The sequence below is a fragment of the Nomascus leucogenys genome, chromosome 9 (assembly GCF_006542625.1).
Source record: "Nomascus leucogenys isolate Asia chromosome 9, Asia_NLE_v1, whole genome shotgun sequence".
Lineage (NCBI taxonomy): Eukaryota > Metazoa > Chordata > Mammalia > Primates > Hylobatidae > Nomascus > Nomascus leucogenys.
Window position 1 is genome coordinate 849,602 of NC_044389.1, and position 27,760 is coordinate 877,361.

Here is a 27,760-nt window from a genome sequence, read left to right on the forward strand (position 1 = left end):
CTGAGCACTGTGTCCTTATTCATAACTGACATTTGAGGGCTAAACATTGGGTACATATAGACATAAAGATGGAAACAAGAGACACTTGGAAATATAAGAAGAGGGAGGAAGGGGTGGGCAAGAGTTGATAAACTAACGTTGGGTACTATGCTCACTGCCTGGGTGACACATTCATTTGTACTCCAAACCTCAGCAACAGTCAATATACCTTTGTAACAAACCTGCACATGCACCCCCGATTCTAAAATAAAAATTGAAAAAAATTATAATAAAGGAGGGACACCTTATCTCTGCTTTGTGTATCTGAGCTTGTCTTTTCCCCAGTGTCCTGTGATCTGTGGGGACACTGTGCTTCGTATCTCTCCTCTAAATTTCTTTCTCCCGCCAGATGGCACTATGCCTTCAATATCTAAAGCTACAGATATGGTGAACTCAGTTTTCTTTATTCTTCTCCAAGCTATGTGGACCTTTATTCTTAATAAATGGGTTCCAGTTCCAAGATATGAAAATGTTAATGACATATGCTGAACTAACAGTCCTAACTGCTACTCCTCTGAAATAAAAAGCGGCTGAGCCTTATTATGTTTTATGAAATATTTATAGCTGCCAAACACAAAAGCAGTAAGAACATTGGTTTATACAGCAAAAGCCCAAAGAAACTCTATTTAAGTGAAGATTAATGTGGAAATGTTATCACATTCTCACACTGCAAAACTAAAGTGATATAGAGGTGATGAATGTGGATAGATGTGGAATATACATATATGCACACATTATACATTTTACATGACAAAATATACCAGCTGAATTTGCCTAAGAAAGCTGCTAAAGTCAGATATGATGCAAACGATTTGTGGAAGTTACGTTGTGGGGCAGCCCAACTACTAGAACATTTCATGGAAGTTCTATATTGATGGAAGAGAAATTTGTAATTATTTCTCCTAAATAAGGAGAGAGGCACATTAGGTGTGGGATTTTGCTGTTCTCTTTCAAATTTTTACAGATCTACAGAAGGTATATAGAAATCAACATGATTCTTTTCCTTTATTCACATATAATTGTAAATAGCATGGGTAATACAATTTCCAAATCTTGTATTTACTTAAAAATGTTGTTAAAGTAGTTGGAATGGTTCCTAGATTTTAATATAATAACATATTCCACAGGCAGCAATTTGAAAATCTTTGAGAAGTTTAAAAAATATCTGGCTTACAATCATCTCATTAAGGTATAAAATCAGGGCTTCTTGGAACTTTTAAGTTATATTTTATCTGATTGTTATTCTCAGATCTACAGTTTTTTAAAAGACAAGTCTCTGGTTCCTTATAGATCTCTCTATCAGCTTCCCTCCATGCACATTTGGCTCATGAATGTATGAAATACTTTGGACATATTTCTATTAAATACTATTGCTTTCCTGGGGAAAAATACATTATAGTTCTCTTTTATTTAGATTAATAAGCATTTTAGGTTAATCTGTTTTGAATCCTCTGTAAATCAGATTCTTGATAGTTAATAGTATTTCATCTTTGTATATTTAAAATCAATTCACATATTAACTTAAAGATGAAAAAGAGAACTAAATCAGCAATATTGTTATGATATAATGAATAAATTAATTTGCATGTATGTCTGCCTTAAGTTTAGTTTATAGAAGTTTTAAAAAATGAAAATTGGCTTTTTTTTACAAAGAATAATGGATTTTTTTCACTTGAAAAAACATTTATTATTATTATTATTTTCATTCCAACTTTTACTTTAGAATCAAGGGGTCCCTGTGCAGTGTTGCTACAGGGGTAAATTGCATGTCTCAGGGGTTTGGTGCACAAATAATTGTGTCATCCAGGAAATCGGCATAATACCCAATAGGTAGTTTTCAATCTTCACCATCCTCTCAGTCTCTACCTCAAATAGACCCCATCGTCTATTGTTCCCTTCTTTGTGTCCATGTGTGGCGGTTAATACTGTCAACCTGATTGGATTAAAGGATACAAAGTATTGATCCTGGGTCTGTGAGGGTGTTACCAAAGGAGATTAACATTTGAGTCAGTGGGCTGGGGAAGGCAGATCAACCCCTAATGTGGTGGACAGAATCTAATCAGCTCTCCGAGAACATAAGGAGCAGAAAAACCTGCAAGGCGAGACTTACCTAGCCTCCCAGCCTACATCTTTCTCCCGTGCTGGATACTTCCTGCCCTCCAACATGAGACTCCAATTTCTTCAGGTATGAGACTCGGACTGACTCTCCTTGCTCCTCAGCTTGCAGACAGTCAATTGTGGGACCTCATTTGTGTGTGAGTTAATACTTAATAAACCCCCTTTATCTCTCTCTCTCTCTCTCTCTCCCTCTCTCTCTCTCATTAGTTCTGTCCCTCTAGAGAACCCTAACACACCTTGTATACTCAATGTTTATCTCCCACTTACAAGTGAGAACATGTGGTATTTTGTTTTCTTTTCATGTGTTAATTTGCTTAGGATTACAGCCTCAGTTCCATCCATGTTGCTGCAAAGGCCATGAAGAAAATAATGTTAATGACATTTAACCTCCCAACATGTATCTCTTCTCTTTCTTTTTCTTTGGAAAATTTTTTGTTTGTTTGTTTTTTAGAGACAGGGTCTCTCTCTGTCACCCAGGCTGAAGTGCAGTAGCACCATCATAACTCCCTGCAGCCTAGAACTCTTGGGCTCAAGTCATCCTCCCACCTCTGCCTCTGGAGTAGCTGGGACTTCAGGCATGCACCACCATGCACAGCTTGTTTTCTTTGACAGCACTTATTGTGTAAACCATGAATGCTGGCCCTTGATTATTCTATATTATCATTGCATTTTATAGTAAGGCTTTACCCATGATATGATATTATGTGTGGATTTACTGACATATCACTTTTTTTTAATGCTGATTATTTGTCTTAGTCCATTTAGTGTTGCTATAAAGGAATACCTGCAACTGGGTAATTTATAAAGGTCAGAGGTCTATTTGGCTTACAATTCTTCTGGCTAGAAGATTGGGCATTTGATGAAAGCCCCAGCCTGCTTCCATGGCATGACAGGAAGCAAGAGAGATGGGAGGTGCCAAGCTCTTTTTTAACTACCAGCTCTCAAGGGAACTAATACATCGAGAACTCACTCCCATTCATGAGAGATCCACTTCTATGACCCAAACACCTCCACGGAGGCCTCACCTCCAACACTGGGGATCAAATTTCAACATGAGATATGAAGACGTCAAATATCCAAACCATAACAGAATCACTATTTGTAGATTATGAAACATTCCTATTAGGAATAATTAGAAAGGAGAAAACTATACATTGAGAGAGTAAAAAGAAGGTAAAGAAGATGGCAGGGGCCCAGGTGTGGTGGCTCATCTTTGTAACCCCAGCACTTTGGGAGGCTGAGGCAGGCGGATAACTTGAGGTCAGGAGTTTGAGATCAGCCTGTCCAACATGGTGGAACCCTGTCTCTAATAAAAATACAAAAAAAAAAAAAAAATTAGCCAGCTATGGTGGTGCATGCCTGTAATCCCAACTACTCAGGAGGCTGAGGTGGGAGGATTGCTTGAATCCTGGAGGCAGAGGTTGCAGTGAGCCAAGATCATGCCACAGCACTCCAGCCTGGGCGACAGAATGAGACTCCATCTCAAACAACAATAACAACAGCAACAACAACAACTTGATGGTAGGGAACAAGTAGAGGATTTAGCAATGAAGCCTTGTGGATATTAAATAACAAAATACAGAACAGATGAGAGCTTTGGGCCTAGGCCTTCAGGATAAACTCTGTTGGTGTCTAGAGGAGAGAAGGAGCCGAGGAGATATATATCAAAAAGGCTCACCCAGGCAGATTCTGACAAGAGTGATTTGGAGAGATCATCTCTAAGCCTTTTGGCTAAGATCAAGTGAAGAGTAGTAGTTCGAATGTAGGAAATTCAGCTCCTATGCTATAAAATAGGAAACACATTGAACATATGTATAGACAATTATCCAAATAGTGGATTAGCAACAATAAAAGAAAATTAATTTACAATCACCTGAACAGTTAAGGGGTAAGAGCAATTAGCTTTAATTAATTAGCAACTTGCTAAGTTCAGTGTTTTTGCCAAATCTATAAATGCTACTTGAAATAAACAACTTATAACCATTGATTCAATTTAGAATCACACATGTTAGGCACAAGAAGCTGAGTGGAAATCCTCAAGGAGAAAAATTAAAATAGGCATGATGACTGTCTCACAATGTTATGGTGCAGCCTAATGCAACCCTAATGCATGGTCAGAAGACTCCCTCCCAAGGACATTTAATTGACTGATCCTTTGATAGGAGATTAGTTTTCCTTGAACCAATAGAAATCTGATGGATTCTCAAACCTGTTCTCACTGACATAGTAAGAAAACAGTTTATTACTACATTATATTGATGCTGTGAAAAAGGTTACCCTAATATAATAAAATTTAAAATTCTCCCATTTAGAACTGAACTTGGTGTTGCTGGAGCAACAATTTATAAAAATGATGATTGACTTTTGTTAGCTTTGGAAAATGGGATAGTTACACTAAAAACTTGGGGTTGAAATACTCTAAAGGAGCTTCAAGTGTTCCAGTGACAGAAAAAAAATCTATTTTTGAACACATTTTTAATTTTTCAGGGTGAAAAATTTTGGAGGGATTTTAAATTCTCTGTAGGATAGAAATATTCTTAATAACTGGAGAGCATTTGTACTGATACCTTATTAAAGAAAGGTGAACATTTTTCTCTGTATCATGTTGCTGGCACTGTAGCATATGGGTTCAACTCTGATTTAACAGTCATTATAAAATTATGTTTTGTGAACTTAGCTGAATGTTATAAAAGAACGTAGGTACTAAGACATTACAATTAGAATAGGAACAGCTCAGCATTCTCTGTTACATGAGGAATCAAAGAGAAGTTGGAAGTCTGCAACCCAGAAGAGGACCTTCACCAGATGTTGACTGTGCGGACACTCTGATCTAGGAATTCCAGCCTCCAGAACCGCAGAACGTCACCCCCTGTTATTCATGCACCATCTCCACTTTATTGGAAATGTTCTTGACCAGCAATGGAAAAGAAAGAACATACTGCGGTTTTGTCTCAGGCTTTCTCTGAGCACTGCGTAAGTACGTGGGTCATGGGAAAAGGGTCTGAGAATGTGGCTCAGTTGAATCACTTTGGCTGAAGAGATGTAACAAATCATAGATGTAAAGTCAACGCCCTTCCTTTTTTACAAAGGAGAAAACCAAAGCTCTGTAAGTGCTATCGGGTCTCAGGACCCAAGGGCCATGGTGAGGTCTGGTTTCAACTCTGCTAGTATTGGACAGCTCTCGTGAGCCCTCTTCAGGAACTGCTGACATACCACTTTCTTTCTAAAGCTTTGACCTCCACATGCCCCTTAGTTCTTAGGAAGATGGAATTCAATGGAAAAAGAAAGGGAATAAAAGAATATTGTTCCTTGACCCGTTGGATAATCTTTCAGGGGAAATAATTAAGAGTCATTCATAACAGTTGGAGAAGATGTGTGTATGTCTGTATCTTACTAGTCCCAAGAAGATATATAGACAGAAAGAGAAAGTGACAAAGTTTTCAGTGGGACTTCTCTAGTACTATATTCCATTGATCTTACTTGAGTGGAATAGCTGTGTTCCTAGTGAACCATATACAAACAACATCCCAGGGAATATTGGTTTCTAGGAAAGGAATTCTATAATACCTTTCTCCTCACTTAACCCCTTTTGTCTTCCTACCTGCCTAATTTCACCAAGAAGAGATCTAGATGTCAGAACATGGGCTGACTGACTATATTTTCTAAGAATAAAATTTTATAAGGAGAATTATTAATATATCTATACTAATTAAACACATCCACTTGTTTTTCTGGTGCTCTTGGGCACAGTCTTTTATAGACTTTGAGCTGTGAATACACAAAGAAGATCATTTGTCCAGCTTTGGTTCTAGTTTTTCTAGAACTGCATTGCACAAGGCTTTTCCCAGGGTGCATCCTAGAGGCTTAGCTCTTCAAATCTCAGCATTGGTATGTGGGGCTGCTGTTCAGCAAATAATAAAAATTTAGTTGTTTTGTCACCTGGACCTGCATTGTTCTTCAGTGAATGGTTGTCTAGGTGGTTCTGAAACTCTTGACTTCTCTAACTATGATCTTGCCACTATCATAATAACACTTCTTTATTCTACCTTCATTTAATTGTTTGAAATGATAAGGCCAGTTGATATATTTCCTGATATCTAGTAGGCCCCTGAGAATACACTCAAATACGTACAAAGCTTCTTCCCTGGAGTATGGCCCTTTGGGGGTCATAATATTACACTACGAGCTGTAATATTATGTCTGAATATTAGTGCAGACCACAACAATATTGGAGGACAATCCCAGCTTTGCCTCTGGATGCTCTCCCATCCCAAACTTTGTATGGGTGACTTTCTAATCAGATGTGTGCCTTTGTAAGGCTGCAACCTTTGCAAGAGAATGTCAATGCTATACCCAGCTTTTCTGGCTCTTTACGCGTGCATTCTATGCTTAGCCAGCAATTTGAATAGTTTTATTTGAGCCCGTTTTTCTAGTGGTCAGTGCTTAATATGTCCTTAGTTAATACCGAAAGCTCAACTAAGAGAATTAGTATTTATGGAAGACTAAAGAAAAAGCAGACCACCAATTACACTAAAATTAAATTTTAAAGACTTACTATTGTTTTTAATTAAAAATTGTTTTCAAGCAAACTTCATGCAGGCCTCTAAGAATTAAAAGTTGATTGCTTTCTGCCTGGAAGCCAAGATCCTCCACTAGAACACATTTTGAAAACCATTGCTATAGTGACTCTCAATTTTCTCATTGAATTGTTCAGAAAAACAGACTGCTACAGAGCTGCACAAAATTGTTCTGGCTTCCTGTTGAACAGCTTTTATTGAACTGCACATTGCCAAGATTATATGGGTTTACACTGAGAGATAAGAAACAGCCTTGTTTTTGTTGTTGAAATTCCTATGCATTATATTGCATGGCTTGTTATGCATTAGGACCTAAGGTTTAAATTTCTTTCCATTCTTATAATAGGAAAGAGTTTGTTTATATCTTATGGATTCTGTAGATTACATCACTGATTATATCTCTGGAAGGCGTAGAGGCATATTGCTGATTCTTCTGTAAAACCTAAGTAGGATTTGATGGTTTGTAGTAACCTAACTTTTGACTATAATATGTCCTTGATGTTTTCCTTTTGTTTCTGTAGGTTTTTCTAATTTTTGCTGAGCTACTTTTTAATGCAGTCATGAACTGCAAGACAATATTTGATCAATGATGGTAGTCCCATTATAATACTCTATTTTTACCATAGCGTTTTAATTTTAGATACGTTTAGATACACAAATGCTTACCATACAGTTACAATTATCTATGGCATTCAGTACAGTAACATGCTATTACAAGTTTATAGCCTGGGAGCATTGGCTTATATAGCCTAAGTGTGTAGTGGGCTATACTTTCTAGATCTGTGTAAACATACTCTATAATGTTCACACAACAACCAAATCCCCTAACCACACATTTGTTGGAAGGTATCCTCATCATTCAGTGATGCATGACTTTTTTATGTGTTAGGATCGGTTTCCAATGTTTTCAGCCACACCACCCTGAATCATACAATATGATGTATCTGAGTATGATTGTGTGTGTTTATACATATACATATGTTTGTCCGTGCACACACATATGTACATTTATTAAATATACATATATATTATATATAAAGTATATCCATTTACATAAATCTATACAGATGTTTATATACAAAGAAAGGTTCAAAACATTAATCAGTGTAATCTCTGGTAATGACATTATAGATATGCTTGGTATACTGTTTTATGTTTCCTAAATTGCATTCAATTATTTATTTTGAATAAGAAAAAAGTTAAAATTATAGAAATTTAAATAATACATAATTTAAAATTCTGAATACTATAGGGAAAGAGTAAACTTAACATTTTTCTACATATCTAATTTCTCAGAATTATTTTTGAAAAAAGCCATCATTTCTTTGTTAATGTAAAATGCCACCTTTATTATAGACTAATTTCCTGTCATTTGTCAGATGCTAGCATTATCTAGTCCAACACTGATTTCTCGTTTCCTTCTTAGAAATATGAGTGTTAATTTTTAGCTAGGCAAATACGTAAAATGAAACTATAATTTCCTGCCTTCCTTACGGCAAGATGTGGTCACATGTCTAGGTTCTGGCCAATGAAATGCCATCAAGATTACCAAGTGGGCCATGGGGGAAGGCTGATTAAAGGGAACTCATTCATTGAAGAGGAATTCCTTTTTTACTCCCTTGGCTTTACTTTTCCTTCTGCCCTGCAGTGTTGAAGTGATAGATGGGTTCCAGCAAATGTATTGGACTAAAACATAACCCAGAGGATGGAAGCCACACGTAGGATGGAACTATACACCAAAAATATCCAGGTGGAAAGCTTCATTTATTGACGAACTTGGAGCTGTCTTGCCAGCCCTAAACCATCCACCTCCAGACTTCTTTTACGCAAAATATAAATATGTAGATGCCATTTATACCTTTGTTCTCTGGAGTTTTTCTTTTATTTCCAGCCTTTGAACTTCTTCCAATCAGTTTGGGCTATCTTACTTTAATTATTGAAGCACTTTAATGCATCGTAATAATTGGAAGTGTACTCTCCTTTACATTTATTTTGAAGGTTTTAGCCCCATTTTTTTCAATTAAACAAGCTTCAATAACATTTTTGTATTCTCAAGACATTTTCAGCTATTTTTATTATAATTATGTTACATTTAGGCCATATTAATTACAGAGGACGAGTATGTTTACACCATTAAGTTCTGCTCCAGTGTTATAGTACGCGTCTTCATTTGCTAGTCTTTTTTATATGCCACAATAAACTTTTTGTAGTTTACTTTGTCTGGATTCTGCACATTTCTTTAAAAATTTTTTATAATCTATTTATAACTTTTGTTGTTACTATGAAAAAAGTATTTTTACTCACTGTTTTCAAACATTACTATCAGTACATAGGACACCATGAAGTTTGGAAATCGGACATTTTTCTGAGTTCACTTTCGAGTTTTAATCATGTTTTTGTTGGTTTTCTTAGTTTTCCTTAGTAGACAATAACATAATGTGAAAATTATGATAATTTTACCACTTTTTCTGCTATTTATTGGCCTGGATTATTTATTATTATTGCATCGATTATAATGTCTTGATAATATACATTTAATAAGACTGGTAAAAGAAATACACTCCTAATGTTTCTGACTTTAAAAATAGTTGCAATTTTTCACCATCAAGTGTTATCTTGGTTTTGATAAAATTTTTATTGGAGATTGTTCTGTGGTACACTACCATATCTTCATTTGTGTTGAATTAAAAGAAAAATATTCTATAATGTGATTATTAGTATTCTCATGGAAGTTCTACCAGATGGATTTTTTTGAGAATTAAAAAAATATATTTATGAAGTAAAGATCTAGCCTATTCAGGTATCTGTCTTTTTTTTTCACCTTTTATTTTAGTTTCAGGGGGTAGATGTGCAGGTTTGTTACATTGGTAATTACATATTAGTGAGGTTTGGTGTACAAATGATCCTGTAACATAGGTAGTGAGCATGGTACCCAATGGGAAGCTTTTCAACCCTGGCCACCACCTCACCCTTCCCCATCTGGTAGTCGCTTAGCGTCTATTGTTCCCACCTTTATATCCTGTGTACTGAATTTTTAGCTCCCACTTATAAGTCGGAATATGTGATATTTGGTTTTCCATTCCTGTGCTAATTTGCTTAGGATAATGACCTCCAGCTGCATCCATGTTACTGTAAAGAACATGATTTCATTCTTTTTATAGCTGCGTAGTACTCCATGGTGTATATGCATCACATTTTCTTTATACAGTCCACCACTGGTGGGCATCTTGGTCGATTCCATGTCTTTGCTATTAAAAATAGTGCTGTGATGAACGTACACATCCGTGTCTTTTTGGTAGAACAGTTTATTTTCCTTTTGGCTCTATACCCCGTATTGGGATTGCTGGGTCAAATGGTAGCTCTGTTTCAAGTTTTTTTTTTTTTTTTTTGAGAAATCTCCACACTACTTTTCACAGTGGTTGAAGCAATTTATATCTCCACCAACAGTATATAAGCATTCTCTTTTCTCCAAAACCTTGCCGACATCTGTTATTTTCTGACATTTTAATAATAGCCTTTCTGACCGCTGTGAGATGGTATCTCACTTTTGATTTGCATTTCTCTGATGATCAGTGATGCTGAGCATTTTTTCATGTAGTTTTTGGACACATGTATATTTCCTTTTGAGAAATTTCTGTTCATGCTCTTTGCCTATTTTTTAAGGGGTTTACTTGTTTGTTCTTGATGAATTGTTTAAGTTCCTTTTAGATTCTATATGTTAGACCTTTGTTGAATGCACAGTTTGCAAATATCTTCTCCCATTCTGTAGGATGTCTGTTTAATCTGTTGATAATTTTTTTTTTCTGCTGTGCAGAAGCTCTTTAGTTTAACTAGGTCCCACTTGTCAATTTTTGTTGTTGCTGCAATTGCTTTTGGGGACTTTGTCATAAATTCTTTGCCAAGTCGGATGTCCAGAATGACATTTACTAGCTTTTTTCTATGATTTTTATAGTTTTGGGTATTACGTTTAAGTCTTTAATCCATCTTGAGTTAATTTCTGCATAGATCTAGTCAGTTTTTCCAACACAATTTATTAAATAGGGAGTCCTTTCCCCATTGCTTCTTATTGTTCACTTTGTCAAAGATCAGATGGTTTTAGGTGTTCAGCTTTATTTCTGAGTTCTCTAATTTGTTCCATTGGCCTATGTTGTCTGTTTTTGTACCAGTACCATGCTATATTGGTTACTGTATCCTTGTAGTATAGTTTGAAGTTGGGTAGGGTGATGTCTGTAGCTTTATTCTTTTACATAGATGTGTTTTTGTTATTCAGGCCTCTTTTTGGTTTCATATAAATTTTGGAATAGTATTTTAAAATTATGTGAAAAATGTCATTGGTGGTTTGATAGGAATAGCATTGAATCTGTAGACTGCTTTGGGCAATATGGCAATTTTAACAATATTGATTATTCCGATGTATGAGCATGAGATTTTTTTTCCATTTTTTTTTTTATCACCTGTGATTTCTTCAGCAGTTTTATAGCTCACCATGCAGAGATCTTTCATCTCCTTGGTGTATTCCTTTCATCTCCTTAGATGTATTCCTAGTTATTTTTTTTTCTGACTACTTTAAATGGGATTGAATTCTTGATTTGGCTCTCAGATTGAATGTTATTGGCGTGTCAAAATACTACTGATTATTGTACATTGATTTTATATCCTGAAACTTTCCTGAAATTGTTTATCCATTCTAGGAGCCTTTTGTTGGAGTCTTTAGGATTTTGTAGGTATAGAATCATATCATCAATGAAGAGTGATAATTTGACTTCTTCTTTTCCTATTTGGATGCCTTTTATTTCTTATTTCTTTCTCTTACCTGATTGCTTTGGCTAGGACTTCCAGTATTACATTAAATAGGAATGGTGAGAGTGGGCATCATCGTCTTGTTCTAGTTCTTAAGTGAAATGCTTCCAGCTTTTTCCCATTCAGTATGATGTTGGCTGGGTGTTGGTCATAGATAACTCATTATTTTGGGGTATGTTCCTGTTGTGTTGAAGGTTTTTATTATGAAAGGATGTTGGATTTTATCAAAAGCTTTTTCAGCAGCTTTTGAGATTATCAGGTGGTTTTGTTTTAAATCCTGTTGATGTCATGAATCACATTTATTGATTTATGTATGTTGAACCAGCCCTTCATCCCAGGAATAAAGCCTACTTGATTGTTGTGAATAAACTTTTTGATATGCTGCTGGATTTGGTTTGTTAATATTTTGTTGAGGATTTTTGCATCTTTGGTCATTAGGGATATTGGCCTGTAGTTTCATTTTTTTCATTGTGTCTTTGCCAGATTTTGGTATCACAATGATGACGTCTTTGTAGAATGAGTTAGGGAGGAGTCTCTCCTCCTATATATTTTGGAACAGTTTTAGTAGCATTGTGACCATCTCTTCTTTGTATGTCTTACAGAATTCAGCTGTGAATCCGTCTGATCCAGGGTTTTTTTTTATTGGTACATTTTTTATTATGGATTCAATTATGAAATTTAATATTGATGTGTTTGGGGCTTTGATTTCTTTCTGACTCAGTTTTGGGAGGTTGTGTGTTTCTGGAAATTTATCCATTTCCTCCAAATTTTCTAGTTTGTGTGCACAGGGGTCTTCATAATTGTCTCTTAGGGTTTTTTGTATTTCTGTGGGATCAGCTATGATCTTATTTGTCATTCCTTAGTGCACTTATTTGGATTTTCTCTTTTTCTTTGTTAATCTAGCTAGCAGTCTATCAATCTTGCTTATCCTTTCAAACTACCAGCTATTGGCTTTGCTAATTCTTTGTATGAATTTTTTGCTTATAGTTTTGTTCAGTTATGCTCTGATTTGGCTATTTCTTTCCTTCTTCTAGCTTTGGGGTTACTTTTTTGTTTTTCTAGTTCTTCTAGGTGTGATGTTAGATTGTTAATTTGAGATCTTTCTAATGGCTTGACATAGGCATTTAGCACTATAAACTTTCCTCTTAAAACTGCTTTAGCTGTATACCAGAGATTTTGGTATGTTGTGTCTCTGTTTTCACTTATTTCGAAGACTTTTAAAGTTGCTGTCTTAATTTTATTGTTTACACCAAAGTCATTCAGAAACAAGTGTTTAATTGCCATGTAATTGTGTGGTTTTCAGAGATCTTCTTGGTATTGATTAGTATTTTTTATTTTTTTGAGACAGGGTTCTGCTCTGTTGTTGAGGCTGGCTAGAGTGCAGTGATGTGATCTTGGCTCACTGCCACCTCCACCTCCCAGGTTCAATGGATTCTCCCACCTCAGCCTCCGGAGTGGCTGGCACTCCAGGCATGTGCCATTATGCCTGGCTAATTTTTGCATTTTTTGGTAGAGACAAGGTTTCAGTATGTTGGCCAGGCTGGTCTCAAACTCCTGAACTTCAGTGATCTGCTCACCTTGACCTCCCAAAGTGTTGGGATTACAGGCATGAGTCACCGTGCCTGACCTTGATTTATATTTTTTTTCCCACTGTGGTCCAAAAGTATGGTTGGTATGATTTTGATTTCTTTAAATTTATTGAGACTTGCTTCATGGCCAAGCATGTGGTCAATCTTAGAGTATGTTTTGTGTGCAGATGAGAAGAATGTATATTATGTGGTTGATGGGTAGAGTGTTCTGTAGATATCTATTAGGTCCAATTGGTCAAGTATCCAATTTAAGTTCAGAATTCCTTTTGTTAGTTTTCTGCCTCAGTAATCTAACACTGTCAGTGGGGTATTGAAATCCCCCACTGTTATTGTGTGGATGTCTACATCTTTTTGTAGTTGTAGAAGTATTTGTTTTGTGTATCTGGTTGCTTCAATGTTGGGTGCTTATATGTTTAGGATGGTTAGGTTATCTTGTAGGATTGAACCCTTTATCATTATGTGGTTGCCGTTCTTTGTTCTTTTTTTACTGTTGTTGGTTTAAAGTCTATTCTCTCTGACATAAGAATAGCTACCCTCGCTCCTTTATTTTCTGTTTGTGTGACAGATCTTCCTCCAGCCTTTACCTTGAGTCTATGGATGTCATTACATGTGACGTGGATCTCTTAAAAATCGGGGATGGATGGGTCTTTTTTTTTTTAATTTAACTTGTCACCCTATGCCTTTTAAATAAGGCATTTAGACTGTTTACATTCAAGGTTAATATTGATATGTGAAGTTTTGATCCTATCATGAAGTTTTTTGTTGGTTGTTTTGCAGTCTGTATTGTGCAGTTGCTTTGAAAGGTCTGTGGGCTGTGTACTTAGCTGTGGTTTCCTGGTAACAGGTATTGTTTTTCATTTCTATATTCACAACTCTTCTAGGGATCTCTTGTGAGGCTGGTTTAGTGGTAATGAATTCCCTTAGCAGTTCCTTGGCAGAAAAAGATTGTATTTCTCCTTCATGTATGAAGCTTAGTATGACAGGGTGTGAAATTCTTGGTCAGAGTTTCTTTTCTTTGAGATGCTGAAAATAGGCCCCTACTCTCTTCTAGCGTGTAGGGTTTCTGCAGAGTAGTTTTTCTTAGCCTGTTGGGGTTCCTTTTGAATGTGATCTGACCTTTTTCTCTGGCTGCATTTAAGATATTTTTCTTTAGCATTGACATTCTGGTGACTATATGCCTTGGTGATGTTTGTTTTGTATAGTATCAGTAAGGTGGTCTCTGGATTTCTTGAATGTGCATGTCTAACTCTCTATCAAGATTAGGGCAATTTTCTTGAATTTTGTCTTCAAATATAATGTTTGCCAGGTTGTTTACTATTTCTTCTTACCTCCCAGGCATGCTAATAATTCATAGGCTTGGTTGCTTTTCAAATCCCATATTTCTCAGAGGCTTTATTCATCTATTCTAATTCTTTTTTCTTTATTTTTATCTGACTGGTTTAGTTTGAAAGACTGATCTTCAAGCTCTGAAATTCTTTCTTCTGGGCCTGGTCTATGCTATTAAAAAATATGCTTTCGATTCTATTTTGAAATCCCTTCAGTTTTTCAGTTCCAGTGGCTTTGATTGATTTTGTTTTAAAATGTTTTCCTCTATCCTTATTTCCTGGATTGCTTTAGAAGTTTTTTTCTGTTTGTGTGTTGATTTGCAATCTTACCTTGAATCTCACTGAATTTGCCTGCAATCCATGCTCTGAATTCTCCATCTGCATCTCTGTGCCTCCTTTTTAGCTAGGGACCATTGCTAGAGAGCTACCATGAGCCTTTGGTGATGTCACAATATTCAAACAGAATTCTTACACTGGTTCCTTCTCATCTGGAGATGGCTGTAGTGGGCAGGCTGTCTTGGCTCTGCTTCTACAGTCCTATGCAGCAGGTTTTGTATTGGGTTCAACCTACAGGCCAATAGATGACATCTAAGAGCCAGCTACTTACTGCACAACAGGGAGGATATGGCCCTGATCTGTTTACTGTGACATGCTCTCTGTTGTTTCAGGTGAAGAGCTGGATAGTGGGGTGCCTGGTGTTCCGCGGAAGAGGCCGGACACAATTGGGCAGAGCTGTAGCCTCTGGCTTGCCCATGTGTATCCCAATGGCAAGCACAGGTATCAGCCCTGAAAAGAGTGGCTGGGAGATGCTCTTAGGGACATGCCCCAGAGATCTCCGTGTAGGGCAGAGTGAGGAGGCTGCACTGGCTCACCCATGGTAGATAGACACGAACAGAATCTGTTTCCCTATCACACCCATTCCAGGTACTTCAGATGCACACTGTAGTCTATCTCCAGACCACAGCGTGGTTGATTGGAAGCCTCAGGAAACCTTGTTTTCCAGAAGAAAATAAACTTGATGTTTTCTTTGGGCCTATCATTATCATCGCTATGATTATCATGTACAGTTTGCTTGAATTTACCACAAAATTCAGTGCTTAATATTAAAAGATGAGATGGTTGTTCTCCAAGATTGTGTACATTATTATTTAACCATCTTGTTCTAAATAAAGGAGGATGAAAAACTTAAGATTTACTCTAGTTTTCCTCTGCCAGTTCAATGACATACTGCTTGAGAAATGGAAAAGCTGGAGTTTCAACCCCCTATTTAGTATGGCAGCTATTCTGTGCCTGGCACGGCCATTTGTGTTGTGCCATGAGCCTGTTAAAAGTGATTCTATGTTTTTTCCATAGATGTCGCCTTTGGTACTTGGCATTCTTCCCAGAGGAAGCTAATGGGAATCAGACATGCTTCTGATTGTCCCACCAGCCGGCTGCCAGTTCCAGCCCAAGCCATTCTGAATTGGAGGATGATGGTCTAGCTTTACTTCTCAAATAGGCTACTCCTTCCCATGTGGTCAGGTCAGCTTTTTAATTATTTTTTTTTTCTCCAGCCCCACCAGTACTATATTTAGCAGAAATGTACTACTTTGTAGTAAACACTACTCTCTTCCAGATTGATTTAACACTGACAAAATAAACAAAACTCTTCGGCCAAGCGTTTTGTAAGATTACTCTTGTAATCTTAGCACTTTGGGAGATCAGAAAGATCACTTGCGCCCAGGAATTTGAGACCAGCCTGGTTTGTGAGACCCTGTCTCTACAAAAAAAAAAAAAAAAAAAAAAAAAAAAATTAGCCAGGCATGGTGGCACACGCCTGTAGTCCCAGCTAGTCGGGAGGCTGAGGCAGGAAGATCGCTTTTGCGTGGGAGGTCAAGGCTGCCCTGAGCCGTGAGCTGTGGTCAAGCTACTGCACTCCAGCCTGGAAAACAGAGCAAGACCTTATCTATATTAAACAAATTAAACAAATTAAAAGTCTTTCTATTCTTGTTGTCCTGGTGACTATTTCAATAAAAGTCTAGGAGAGGAGGAATTTAAAATGGGCATTCGAGTCACATCAGTTCATTCAGCAGATAATTTTGAGTACCGCCTCTGTTCCAGGCACTATCATAGGCATTGAGTGGTGGACAGAGAATGATCATCCTCACTTGCAGGGAGAGGATTCAGCCTCTTGAGATCTTGCTTGGAAATTATCCCATCCCATTTTGAATTACATCTTATCTTGAATTATGAGTATTTAATGTAGCTGGCTCAATTTTGAAACAAAGTGATTTATAAATAAATAAGATGAAATTTTAGCTATATATACATAAAAGAGATTTCACTTGAGGTCCATCATTCAAGCACAATAAACCATCACTAAATATTCTTGAACACTGGCTCCACTGGGTAACAGCCTCTTTATGCTGCCATTCTTTAATTGTGTAGCATGCATGATATCTAAATCTCTAGGTGCTTACAGAATGATTATATTGTTTATTGGAAACACTAATCACAAATAACTTTAATTCTATTTTGTATTTTTCATTGTAAAAATTGATTGACATATGTAGTAATCTCAGACTCTTTTACTCAAACTTTTTAAAACGATTGATGCAATTGTATTCTCATAAGTTTCGGAGGCTTCTATAGCCAAAAAACAAAAATCAAAGGCATAGGAATGTTAAATAGTAAATATTTATTTTCATATGTTCGTCCAAATAACTGGATCAAATCCTTTCTAAAATAGTAGTTACAAAGCATTTCAATCTTTATAATACATACATTTATAGTATTAAAAAATCCCTATAGTATTATTCCATTTCAATGCTCTGCTATAAATCTTTTTCCATTTATTTGGTGTATAATTTTTGGATAATAGACCCATTCTTTCCTGATCATTTTTGTTCAGACTATAGGTTTAATGCATATAATTCTGCATTTCTTCATCGTAATCATCATTTCTAGCATTGGTATTCACTCACTGGAATGTCATGTCTATGTAAATGCTAATCCATTTCTCATTTTTCTCCTGTAAAATATTCTTTTTTTCTTATTTCTTTATTTAAAGTAGAAGCTTTAATTGTGTCTGGGTAAATTGCCACAGTTCCAGTGACAGCTTTGGAGCCTCTGATTAAAAGTCATTTACTTACAAGGAAGCTCTGTTCTCTCTAAACCAGTTTAGGTGCCTGAGGCCTTTTGGTATTAATGGTCTCTACTGCTGCAGCCACAGAAATGCCTGTGATTAAAGTAATTACCAGTTCTTCAGATGTTCATTAAAGCAATCCTGTAAAAAATTTGTTTGAATTACTAGGTAGTGACTTATCTGTGCATTACACAAGCTCAAGACAATATGACTTATTCATATCAGCACAAAAGAGAGGGCAGACAGAACACAGCCGCAGAGTCCAGCACTTAAACAGGGCAGAGGCAGAGGAAATGTACTAGTGTTACAGTTGACACTAGATTCTAAAACCTAGAAGGGCAGCCACTGGCCAAAGACTAAGGGTAGTAATGGGATTTTCAATCAGGCATTTTGTTATTTACTGAATATTTTTCAAAGTCCATTGTGTTCCATACACTATTCTGTAGGTTATAGCTGAAAAATCAGTCTCCTGGGGAAGCTCTCAGCCTGATTGGGAAAGGAGACCTATAAAGAAGCAATTACAATACAGCACTCAAAATGCTACAGGGGGCAGAGTTTCTATAGAAAGTGGAAGAGAATGTCTAAATTCAGGGGCCAAAAGTCAGCAATCTCCTGAGTATTTATCTCCTAGTTCATCTGTCATGACCCATTAGTTAATAGTCAGACTATAGTTGGGAGATTGACTTCAATTCTGGAAAAGATGCAGGTGTGAAGAGTCTGAAAAGTATTTCACAGAAATTGAATCATATCAGTGCTTTAATTTTAATATTGAATGAGAAAAAATACAATATTGATTAATTCAATTTTGATATTCCCACAGAATGTTTAGGAACAATAGACCCACCAAAAGTTTTCCCCAAGAATGAATGAGTCTTAAGATTCCTTCAGATCCCAGTTGCAACATTCTTCAGATAATAGTTATTGATTAGTGTAAACAACTCCTCATCTGCACTCTGAATTATAAGGGATTTTGATTTGAACCATTTAGATTGAGCCTAGAGATTTGCTGTAAAACATGAGAGTATGCTCTAAAGACGTTTCATCATAGCTTATTATATATCATTTTTTCCTTTGTCAGAATTGAAGTCAAGGCTGAATAATTATAATCATGTTTATATTTAAATCCAGAAATATCACTTTCTCTATCATTATGGAACTACTGGTTTAACATATTTATTAATGATTTCACCCAAAAGACACTTCAAAACAGAAACTATTGCCATTTGGTTAGTTTTAATCTTCCAAGATAATGACATATATGTTCTGCCATAATTTTTCTTTAAAGGTTGCCAATATGACTATTATTTTGTATGAAACTGAAGTATATAGAACATTGCATAGTTTTCACAAAATATTCAAAAATAATAACTGGCTAAGTACAGAGCACATTATTTCTCTTTATAGAAGGGTTCATCAACTTTGGCACTATTAACATTTTGGACAGGAGATCTCTTTGTTGTTGGGGACCGTCCTGTGCATTGTAGAATGTTTACGGCATCCCTGGCTTCTACAAACTAGATGCCATTAGCATGTCCTCCTTCCCAACACACCCCTGAAGTCAGTATAATAAAAATATTTCCAAGCATTGCTTTATATTTTAGAATTTGAATAGTTATATAACATGTTATCTGCTCCATACATATTTCCTAAAATATTTGTCAGCTCCTTTCTTAAAGCATGACTCCATTTCCTTGAGATGACGGACATTTAAAGATGTCATCAAACCTCATCGATGGGGGATGTTTTAAGGACAACCACCAATATTATTACCCTGGAGACACTTAATTCTATCACCCTTCACTGGCCACCACAAAAATAAGCCAAATAATTAAAAAAAAATCCAGACCTATTAAGAAGATTCGTTGCTTTTCTAGAATTATCACTAAAGCTTGATTTTCTGTTCAAAATGAACAAATCAATCAACCAAATGCATTGGAGATATTGTTATGTTCACCAAAGGGACTGTAAATGACAAGTCCACATGAAACCCCTGAGAGGCACTGAATACACTAACTTGCCCCTTTTTATCGGTAATATGTTTAAAATGAGCAATCAATGTATAGAATACATTTCATAGTATCACATCCCATTTTTATTCTTCCTCATAGGGTTGATTTTGCTATGACAAAATAACATCACTCTTCATGTACGTAAATGCACTGCTTAGCTTCCAGAATAGTGCTTGGCACTCAGTAAATATTTGTTAACTTAATGACTGGATGGTCACAAGATGCCATGGCATTACCAAGTTCTCTTTAACAGCAAAATTTAAGTCTTTTACTGACCAATTTGAAAATGAATTATTTGCAAGATTTTCTATTTCAGTCTTTGTAGTGGATGTCATGGTGCACAGCCTTTGTGAAGCACTCATTTCCCCAGGAGCCAGTAATTCTGACTGCTGATGGCTCATAGCTGAAAACTTCCTAGGAATTACCCTCCATCAATAGAAGCTGGAGGCAGCCTGCATCCAATGGTGGCTAATTTAGTGATACGACTTGGACATCTCTGAAGGGTTATTCTAGCTCCAGTGCTCTCTGTGGGAAAGATGAAAAGTTGTTTCAATTGCGTAACAGCTCAACTTCTTCCTCTGGCCACTCCCCAACAGATGCTGTTCCCCTAGCAGTCCCCAGAAAGCTTTCTGTATACAAACATCCATCCCAAGATCTGCTGTCCTGGGGACCTGATACACAGCAGTTGGTGCCAGGAGCACTCCAGAAAAGAATAATCTAAAAAGAGAATTTGAACTGAATAACCCGTGACCTATTGAGAGTGATCATTGACAATAGGTGGAGTGAGGACAGGGCCTGGTGTGCTGTGGCAATGCAGTTGATAAAATTCTCATCGACGCTGAACTGGGATGAGCTAGTGCTCTTCTCAGTGGTGCGATACTGCTCCCCTCTCTGGAAACGCTTGTCGAAGCCTGAGACAATTCTGATAGAGATGATGTATGTGTGTTGAGGGAGAGGGGATGATGGTGTTACCGGCATCTAGCAGGTAGTGTCCAGGGATGGTGCTAAACAGAACGGGCCCCTGCCCCTCACAAGAAAAAAAAAAAATAACCCATCAAAATGGCAGTAGGGTTGAGGACAAAAACAAAAAACAAACAAGTTACAGTGAAGGGAATGCACTCGCTGATGCAGTCTTTCAGGTGTTGGAGAAGCTAGGGGAGATTAGTTAGTATGAAAACAATTGAATGAGATGGTTCTTACTGTGAAAGATAGGGGGTGAGTAATCACCAATTTAAAGCAGAGGGTGAAAGTCAAGGGCCCCTTGGCAGCACATCTCTACAGAAAATCCTGGGCATGAGGCCCAGTGCTTTATTATAAGGGTAGTTGAACTGCAGTGAAGTTTGAATCCGCAACTTAAACAAGGCCATTCTGTCAAGATTAGAGCTGAGATTGGGATGAGTGAAACCTCAAACTTGGGATGTGACATTTCAGTCAACTCACTTGAAAACCTTGCAACCCAGGTTACCTCTACAGCTTCTGGTCTGCGTAACTTCCCCCATCCCCAGCCCTGCTTGAAGATAACAGAACACTCTGCCTTTCAAGATCAGGTGTGCTGCCCCTAGAGGATTGACTTCTACCTCCCCTCCTGACAACCAGACCAATGAGGAGGGCCAAGTAACAGTAAAACCCATTCAACAAAGTGCTGGGCTTCGCAAGAAGGAAAAGGAACTCTATCTGAGAGAAGTTGCAGAGCCTTAAACGTGAACAGAGGAGTGTATGTGGACTTAATTCAGAGGGTGCTGAAGCAAGGGGGATAGAATATGAAGTTGGGTAAGGGAGAGTTTATAGAAATAAAATTACTCTAAATGCTCTAAAAAGGACCTCAAGGAATGGTGCTAATCCAGTGCTGGGTTGTCTCTTGGACAGTTGGAAAGTGAAGGCTCATGCTAAGTGAAGCAGAAATGCTAGAACTGCCATCGTAGATGATGGATGAAGAGACCAAAAGGCCCATAGAGCTGGAAGGGCCAGAGTAGATATGCTGCATGAGGCCTCCATCAATGTGGGCTCTCCTAGCACCCCAATTTTACTGGGGAGTCCAGTTCTATAATAACATCTCTGATCATTAGCCCAGGCCTAGAGGAGACCACTGCCACTGAGCTCCTCTTCAGTGTTGGGACCCCTTCCGCCTTATTACTTCTTAAGTAGTGTCTTCTGGGCTGGTGTTTCCTGAACTGATATACTCCTGATCCCAAATCTCATTTTTTTTTCTATACACTTAGCTGCTTCTTAAGTAACAACAACAACAACAACAAAAACCAAGCATGCACACACACACACACACACACACACACACACACAGACACACATCAATGAGTTTCTCATCCTGTGTTGCCTAAGTGAGCCTAACCCTGAGGCCATCATGGTACTCAGAGAACAGGAAACCCTACCCCAGGTAGACCCAGGCCGCCTTTCCATTGCTACATCAATAGAGAAACATGCTCCTGTAGTTTCCATTTTGAGGGGGAAAATCTTCCCATTGCTCTCACATTCTTTCTTAGCTACCCAAATTTCTCTGTACCCCATATTCCTGAGTGCTCACCTGACCTACTTTGCTTAACTTCTAAGATCAAATAAGAGTGAACATTTCAGGATGTTAATATTTTATACATATTTGAAATGTCGTTATAAAATTGATCCCAATAAATTGACACGATCTATTAGAAATTAAACTTGGGTAAACTTTATAAAAAGTTATAGCAACATAACTAACTGGTTTTTATTGGAAAACAACCATACCATAACTTTCAGTATATTTGTAAGTCTTTGAATTCTAGTTTTATACTTTTGTTGTAGAAGGTCATCTCTATATGGATTTTTAAGGGAGTTTCTTACAGCTTATTAGAAAATGTTTTTATTTGATATGCTTACTGAAATTTGATATGGCAGCTCTTGGCAACACCACATAGCACTCTGCTCTTCCTCCTTTTTTCCCCCTAAAGCCAGCCAAAAATCAATAGAATTCACACATTTCCCTTAAGTAAACACATTTGAGCCAGAAAATATTTTGCATGTCAGGTGAAATATATATTTTATCTGATTCTGTTTCTTTTCAGTAGAGCTTCATGGCTGTCTGGAACAAAATGTTTTCAATCTTGATGTTTGAGCTCTCTTTGAGAGATTATATGAGGCAAAGCAAAAAGCAACCAGATGCTTGACATGTATTATTGAATGTAATATATTGCAATTATATTGCACATTATATTCTCTAGATGAGAAGGAATAGCCTGTAAGAACATCCAAACTCAATGAAACTGTGTAGAGTGAATAACTCAACAATGTCACAAAAAAACTTAAAGAAATAGATTAGTCTAATGAATGCATAACAATAAGAAAACATTAGGAAACATTATATTATGGGGAAAGGAGCTAAAAGGAGTACAAGATCAATGTGAATATGTAACATAATGAAACAATAAAATTCTGAAACTATAGAGAGAGAATATTTGAAAACCTGGGTAAAGTGTTTATGGCACAACACAGACAATATTATTTAATGCAATACTGCACATATATTTAAGCAGAAATTTTATTCCACTTATGAGCATTGTATACCAATTTTTGATGTATTTCAATTATTTCATGTGCAATAAGAGATCAGATATGATTACCAGTTTCTACTGTCTTAGGTCGTGACCTCAAGATTTGCATAGGATATATTCACTCATATTGGAATCTGCTATTTTTGTGATTGAGTTTGATTCAATTAACATTTCAGAGTTTCCAAGAAGTACATCAATACGAATTTGTTATTTATTCACTAATTAGTAAGTATTAATAATTATAATTTAGTAATAACACATTCACACAATTATTGAAACTTTCATGAGTATTTACTGTATACTCATGAAAACCACAGTAAAACCAAGCCAAAAAAATGAGTTTTGACTTCATAGCTATGTCTTCAATTTCATGAAGCACCCAAAACACAGCCTCCTTTTTTGGTATAGTCTTTCCTGAAAATCTGGGTATAACGAAAATAAATGACAAAATATTAAGAGCCCAAGAGAAAAGAATAATGAGAATTTCCTAATTCTTAGCCTTTTTTACCTTGAAGGTCAGCTTTTATTTTTTCCTCCCTATTTCTTTTTTACAGTACAAATTTTTATTGATCCTTTTAGAAATATTCTATCTCCTACCAAGGAGGGCATGGTTTATTCTCTCAATCTGGATGACTTCTTTCCATGAGGATTGATGAACACCCAATAACCTACAGTAATCTACTTTTATAGTGCAGCTGCCAAAACTTAGGTTGATTAGGCAAGAATAACTTATTGAATTGGGGAGATAATGTAACAGAATGCCCAGGTGGGCTTTTCTAAAGTCCAGCCAACATTCCATGGTGTGTTTGTCAATTCAAGTCCAAGAGAATTGTTCTATGGGAATACAAGTAATCCAAGTTCACTCTTATCTGAGGTTTTTCCACCAGGTAAAATGACAAAACACCTTGCCACTCTTCTTGTTGCCTAAGCATGCACGAGTGTGCACAGGACTTATACACACAGATCCTCAGAAACATCTTAGAAAATGTGTACAAGATAAATATATTCTTGAAGAAAAAAAATCTCTAAATACTTCCCCATCCATAAGTGGCATTTTATATTATACACAGAACCCAGACTGGCTAAAAAAAAATAAACAAAAAAAACCCCCAAAAAAACCCATTAAGGTGTGTTCACAGGATGGTTCATTTAATTTTTGTTAAATAAAAGTACTCTCTATCCCATATATATGCCTTCAGTAGGATATAGAACTTCCAGAAGCTTTGAAATTATATATTATTTTAAATGATATAACAAATACTTATTGCATTTATTCTAAAAAACAGATTTTCCTGTGTTCATTATACACCAGATCATCTGCATGTTTTTATATACATTACTCCACTTAATAGTCACACTATGTCTAAAAGTACCACTATTATCACTGTTTTACACATGTGAAAACTAAAGCACCTAGATGTAAAATAGTGTTCACAAGGTCACACAGATAATGATAAGTGATAAAGGATTCTTGTATACCCCTTATCCAGATGTCCAAGTTGTTAATAGTTTACCGTATTTGTCTTATTCACTCTATATAAATATCAGTATTATTATATATATTATACATTTCATAGAAAGTCATTTTCTGACGTAGTGTCATAGTATCCCTATATACATCAGAGAATATTTCCTTAAAATAACAATTCCAGCCTATACGTTTTCATGAAAATAAGGAAATAAATGTTGATTCAATACTTTAAAACAATGGATAGGTCTCGTTCAATTGTCTCCAATTTCTCTATCAATGTCTTTTGTATTACCCATTTATTTCTGGTGTATGATTCAATGTAGAGTCAAAAATGGCCCCTAATTGTCATGTCTCTTTATTATCCATCAATTTGAAACAGCTTCTTAGTTATGCTTTCCTTTCATGACCGTAGCAGTTTTAAAGAATATATTTTAATTCGTTGCAAAATGACCTCAATTTGGATTTTTCTTTTGTTTCCTTGCCATTGTTTTCAGGTTATACATTTTTGACAAAATCTTACAAGGGATGCTGTGTTTTTATCAGTGCATAGTATTATTTGTGGGTACATGACAACAATCTTTCTCATAATTGGAGATGTTGGATTGTATAATTTAGTTGTGATGGTGTTCACAGTATGGTTCATTATAAGCTAATTGATCAGTGTTTGTATTTATTAAAAAGTAAGGGGGGAGTTCTGACATGTAAAGAACGTGGAAGACATCACTTTGATCCTCACAAGGAAAATGCTGAACAAACAGAAACTCAACAGTTATTATTATATCCACCAGAGATTGGAAGTTACAGGGAAAATCACCACCCTGAAATTTGGAAAGATAGGTTAATATAGAGAATCAAAGCCAAGATTAGTTCACCAGCAAGGAATGCAACTTGTGTTCAATGTTATTCCAAAGGTCCTAGCTAGTTCAATAAAAAAGAGAAGGAAATAAGAGGTATATATATAGAGAGAGAAATAAGTGGTAACATTGTCTTTGTTTGCAGATGATATTATTGTCTATGCAGAAAATCCCAAATAATCAACAGAGCTAGAGCTAATACGTGATTACAGCTAGGTTGCAGGATACAAGGTTATTATGCAAAAACTCAGCAGCTTTCCTATGTACTAACAACAGTTGGGATTTAAAATTAAAAACACTATACATTATTCCCCAAATAATGAAATACTTAGCTCTAAATCTAACAACACATGTACAAGTTCTAAGGAGAAAATCTATAAAACTATGATGATAGTAATCAAACAGGATCTACCTAAATGGAGAAAGATTCCATGTTCATGAAATATCCATGGAGTAGAAACATTCAGTGTTATCAAGATGTCAATTTCTCCTGACATATTCTATAGATACAATGTGATCAAAACTCCAGCAAGTTATTTTGTGGCTATCAACAAACTAGATCTAAAGTTTATATGGAGAGTCAAAGACCCAGAATAACCAACTCAATATTGAAAAAGAAGAACAAAGTTGAAGGACTGACCCTTCCTGACTTCAAGACTTACTATCAGGCAGCAGTTACGAGGAAAGTGTGATATTAGCTAAAGAATAGACAAGTAGACTGTACTTGTCTATTATAACAGAATAGAGATCCTAAAAGTGAACTCACACAAATATGTTCAACTGATCTTTGACAAAGGAGCAAAGGCAATTCAATGGAGAAAGGATAGTTCTTTCAAACAATAGTGCCATACCAATTGGACATTTATATGCAAACACATGCGCCTGTGTGCACACACACACACACACATACACATTTTTATTTTTCACAAAATTAACTTGAAATGAATCATAGACCTAAATATAAATTGAAAAACTATAAAACTAGCAAAATAAGATATAGGATAAAATCTAGATAACCTTGGTTTTATGATGAGTTTTTAAATACAAAAACAAAAAGACAATCCTTGAAAGAAAATAAATAAGTTGAAGTTTGTTAAAAGTAAAGATTTCTGCTCTGTGAAAGATACTCTTAAGAGAATGAAAAGAGAAAACAGATCCTGGGACAAAATATTTGTAAAAAATATTTTTGATAAAAGACTGTTATCCAAAATGTACAAAGAGTTCTTAAAGCTCAACAGCAAGAAAACAAAAAAAACCCAATTTAAAAATGAGAAAAATGTTTTCTATTTACCAAAGAAGAAAAGTAGATGGCAAGTAAACATATTAAAAAATGCTCACCATCATATGTAATTAGGGAATTACAAATTAAAACAACAGTGAGGTACCACTACCACCTATTAAGCTAATTAAAATTAGAAAAAAACGGATAATATCAAATGCTGTAGAGAATGTGGAGCTATAGAAACTCTAATTGCTAGTAGGAATATAAAATGGTACTTTAAGAGACAGTTTGGAAGTTTCTTACAAAGGCAAACAAGATCTTACGTATTGCCCAGTGATCCTGCTCTTAGATTTTACCCAACTGAATTGCTTACTCAAAACATGCTTACTCAAAAACCTGTATCTGTTTACAGCTATATTCTTACTCGCTAAATCTGGAAGCAACCAAAACGTCTCTCTTTCTCTCTCTCTCCCTCTTTCTTTCTCTTTCTTTCTTTCTCTCTTTCTCTCTTTTCTTTTCTCTTCTCTTCTCTTCTCTTCTCTTCTCTTCTCTTCTCTTCTCTTCTCTTCTTTTCTTTTCTTTTCTTTTCTTTTCTTTCTTTGAGTTTTGCTCTTGCTGTCCAGGCTGGAGTGAAATGGTGCGATCTTGGCCCACTGCAACTTCCATCTCCCAGGTTCAAGCAATTCTCCTGCCTCAGCCTCCCGATTAGCTGGGATTACAGGCATGTGCCACCATGTCCAGCTAATTTTGTATTTTTAGTGGAGATGGGGTTTTGCCATGTTGGTCAGGCTGCTCTCGAGCTCCTGATCTCAGGTGATCCACCCACCTCGGCCTCCCAACGTGCTGGGATTACAGGCGTGAGCCACCACGCCCAGCCCAAAATGTCTTTCAATAGGTGAATGCATAAAAATACCATGGTACATCTATAACACAGAATATTATTCAAGGAGAAAAAGAAATAAGTTCCAAAGCCATGAAAAGAAATGGAGGTACCTCACAAGCATGTTGCTAGGTGAAAGAAGCCAGTCTGAAAAGACTAAGTACCCTATGACATTCTGCAGGGAAAAAAGCTGTGAAGACAGTAAAAAGGTCA

General features: G+C 36.3%; 1 long non-coding RNA gene across 1 annotated transcript; it reads right to left on the reverse strand.

Moving 5' to 3' along the window:
* Positions 1–3,154: 3,154 nt before the first annotated feature.
* LOC115836702 lies at positions 3,155–14,848 on the reverse strand. Its single transcript, XR_004031721.1, has 4 exons — positions 14,779–14,848; positions 5,881–5,925; positions 3,836–3,940; positions 3,155–3,463 (listed from the first exon to the last, which is right to left on the reverse strand). It is a non-coding gene; the product is annotated as an uncharacterized LOC115836702 (long non-coding RNA).
* Positions 14,849–27,760: the final 12,912 nt, after the last annotated feature.